Source organism: Phoenix dactylifera, unplaced genomic scaffold (assembly GCF_009389715.1).
Source record: "Phoenix dactylifera cultivar Barhee BC4 unplaced genomic scaffold, palm_55x_up_171113_PBpolish2nd_filt_p 000141F, whole genome shotgun sequence".
Classification (NCBI taxonomy): domain Eukaryota; kingdom Viridiplantae; phylum Streptophyta; class Magnoliopsida; order Arecales; family Arecaceae; genus Phoenix; species Phoenix dactylifera.
In genome coordinates, this window is record NW_024067697.1 from 722,788 (window position 1) to 726,795 (window position 4,008).

A 4,008-nucleotide genomic window follows, 5' to 3' on the forward strand; every position below is an offset into this window, starting at 1 on the left:
TTTCGAATATAAAAATAATAGAAAATTATTTTTTATTCAAAAAAAATATTTTAAAAATTACAAAAAATTAGGAAATTAATTAATTATTATTATTATTATTATTATTATTATTATTATTATTATTATTATTTTGAATCCAACGGTATAAACTACGTCTCAATATACTTCTCCAAACCATGTTTGCGAATTTTCTCTTCAGAAAAATATCACGGATTCCATGGCTCCAGAAATAGCCCATATTATTTAAACAAGTGAATGTAATTCTTGGTGGGCAATGTACTAAACTCTTCACCCATCCCTTCACTCCCACTGCCCAACTTGGAATGGGGAGAACCAGCCTCCTCCCATAGGCCCCACATGCAAGTGATTGGGAAGTCAAAGAGAGAGAGCCATCTTTGTTTAAATATTATATTCTTCCCAACGTAACCCATCTCTCCTCCTTTCTCTTCTTCAAGATGTTCGGATGAAAAAACAGTAAGAAGAAGATGAGGAGGGGAGAAAAAAAGGGGTTTTGGGGCAGTTGGGCTTCCTTTTTTCATGAGGTGGCCGCGTGGGAGATGCCATCCGTGAGCCGCTTAGAGGTCGCGCCACTGTGCAAAGGGGAGGTCTTCTTCACATGAAAAAAAAATTTGCAGAAACAAGCCTGAAATTTTCGGGCCTTTTTTTTCCTCCATAGTGAACGAAATTGAGTGTATTATATATGGATGGAAAGCTTGTTTCAAGGGCTTTCCATTGATATAAATTTCGTTTCCCAAAACAAACTGTGGGGAAAGTTATCAAGGTTCAAAGTTTCGGATTTTTGATCTTTATGAACTTATATCTCTCAAAAACCAGTGCACCAAATATCACCAAACTTTTCAGATATTATCTACATATCATATAGTATCGTCATTCAAAAAATCACAGCCTAACTCTGTGTGTAAACAAAACCGCCATTAATGGCCATTCAAGGTGGTGAGTGCAAGAGCAATGGATCTAAGATGTTAAAACATGTAATATCCACTCCAAAACATTTCAGAAATCGAACAAACATGCTCTGATACCAATGAAAGATAAATATATTAACATAAGCAAGGATTACGGATCACTTACAGTGTTTCCCTTTGGTTCGATTCACTGATCGAGGAGTAGATTTTACCAATGAAAATCTATTGTTTTCCACAACCTAAATGCCTAAAACACTTGCAGAGAATCTCTTAATCACGCACTTAAAAAATGAAGCCTTACATTCATATATATATATATATATATATATATATATGACTTCAATGCATAACTGTCAATAGACAGTTTCAGAGTTGGAGAGATGTCTATGGAAAGACATCTTTTTTGGACATGAGATCATGTCTTTTGGTTAACCAGTTTAGTTGAGCCATCATGGGTGGACCAAACCGGTTTTTCCAACAAATTCCATTTAGGATCTTTTCATACAATAAGGGACAATAACAATGTTAAGAAGTGCACTTCTAAGAATTGAGGTTAGGATATAACTTGAGAGTAATTAATCAAAGAGTGCTAGATGGGAACACTAAAAAAAAATAGTGAAAAGTAAAATGAAATTGGGAAAAAATAGAAAATTGAGCTTAAGATAGATTTGAAGCAACAAATGAAAAAGTTCTAAGTAGAATCATTTTGTTTTTCATAGACTAATAAAATTGGATCCAGAATTTTGTAGCAGAAAAATTGCAAAAAAATTTAAGGGGCATTCCGAGAATCGAACTCGGGACCTCTCGCACCCAAAGCGAGAATCATACCACTAGACCAAATGCCCTTAAACTTTAATTTATTGGACTTGTATGATGGTAAAATCTATTACAGTCCCTTTTTAACCAACTACATTGCTATTTGTTAGGAAGTTTACGCTCCCAATACTTTCACATAGAGGCAACGCATGAAATGAGTCTGAGGATGATAATGTTATTTTGATGATTAACACAACCATTGAGGCCATATCAAATTAGAAATGCAAATTAACTCGATACATCATTGATAAATAGCACATCCTTGATACACTCATGATACATTAGGACTATATGGTCAAAACCACTCTCAAGAATTGATAAACGAGATAAAATTTGTAATAGAGAATGGTAGAAAGATTAAGAATCCATTTTGGCAAAGTTTCACGTTAAAATACCTAAAAAGGCAATTCGGTAATTTCAACTATTAAGGGTATGAAACTCTATTGTGCCTTGCATCGTAATTTGCTTGAAATATCATATTATTGTTTCAATGTGTATAACTAACCTTCAAAGTACAGAAAAACATGGTTAGAGTCGACCCCAATTAGTTTGGAGTCGATCCCGATACATTTGGCACGCCTTGGAACGAAGTGGCACGCCTTTGGAACACTTGGCACAGAGTAGGAGTCGACCCTAGAAGAGATGGAGTCGACCCTGGCATGTTTTAGAAATATTCTGGCACATTCTAGAACTTATGGCATGGATGAACAGTACTAGGGTCGACCCAAGTGAAAGTTGAGTCGACCCCATCTTCAAGCCTCAAGAAAACAAGTCTCTGGAATCCCTGAGAGGGTCGACCCCAATGGAACTTGAGTCGACCCCACCTTGAGTCGACCCAACCTTGAGTCGACCCAAAAAGAGTTGAGTCGACCCAAGTGAAGGAAGGCTGAAATACAAAGTTCTGTGTTTTCTGAGATGGTCGACCCAAGAAAAGCTTGAGCTGACCCAAGTCTGATGAACAGTGGTTTGGGTCGACCCCAGGAAAGTTTGGGTCGACCCAAGCACGGGCAGAAGCATAACAGCTAGTTATGCAGAAGTGCTTTTTGGACTCCCAACGGCTATAAACGGCTAGTTTCTTCAATCCAACGGTCAGAAAGGACTATTTGGAGGTTGGAGAAGTATTTAAGAGGAAGTATTCATCAGAGGAAGAAAACTTTGGAAAATACATCAAGTGCATTCAAGAGAAAACCCTAGCAACGCAAGCTTCATTCAATTGCTTCATTCAAAGAGCCAAAAGAAAGTGGTTGAGCAGATTCCAAGAGACATTAAGAGCTCCACCAACCCTTGAAGAGTGAAGCAATCTTGACAAAGAAGAGAAGAGCCTTATTAAAAGGATAACTATATTCTAAACTCTTCTTTGTAGCTCATAATTATTTTATTTGCTCATTTAGGAGCTTTAGTTTCTTGTTCTTTATTCTTGTTGTAAGGTTTGTTGGTAAGCCCGTAAAACCAACATCGTAGGTTGTTGGTAAGCCCGTAAAACCAACGTAGGTTGTTGGTAAGCCCATAAAACCAATTGTGAAGGTTCGTTGGTGAGCCCGTAAAACCAACACAGGTTCTTGGTGATCCCGAAAAACCAAATTGTAAAGGTTTTGGATTGTGAGCCCGGAAAACAATCCTACTGTAATTCGAGGGATTATAGTAAAATTCCCAAAGGGACGCTTGGGGAGTGGACGTAGGTGCCTTGGGGTGCACCGAATCACTATATATCGTTGTGTTTGTGTTGTACTTGTTCTTATGCTTATTCTTGCATAATCTTTCATCTTTACTCTCATTTAATTCATTCAAGTAATTTAAGAAAACATTCACCGCACTTAACCAAGAAAACATTTAAAGCACCAAAAATTTAGAAAAACCCAATTCACCCCCCCCCCCCCTCTTGGATTGTCACCTTGGGCAACAAGTGGTATCAGAGTCGGTGCTCTATAATTCCTTGCCTTTTTTATTTTGACCTAACCGTCAAAGAGCCAAAGATCATGACAACTCAAATAGATAGTTTTCTAGAAGAGGAACAATTAATTGATCGACCTCCACTATTTAATGGCATAAACTACACATATTGGAAAGCACGCATGCGCATTTTCTTTCAAGCACATGACTATGATTTATGGAGTATCATAGTCAACGGGCTAGACACAAACACTAATCATGATAAGAAAATGGCACAGCAAAATGCAAAAGCAATGAATATTCTATATTGTGCATTAGATGATAGTAAACTTAATAGCATATCTTTTTGCATAACTGCTAAGGAAATCTGGAATAT

General features: G+C 37.1%; 1 non-coding gene across 1 annotated transcript; it reads right to left on the minus strand.

The window, feature by feature from the left end:
• Positions 1-1,699: 1,699 nt before the first annotated feature.
• On the minus strand, positions 1,700-1,771 carry TRNAP-UGG. The gene has a single exon. It is a non-coding gene; the product is annotated as a tRNA-Pro (tRNA).
• Positions 1,772-4,008: the final 2,237 nt, after the last annotated feature.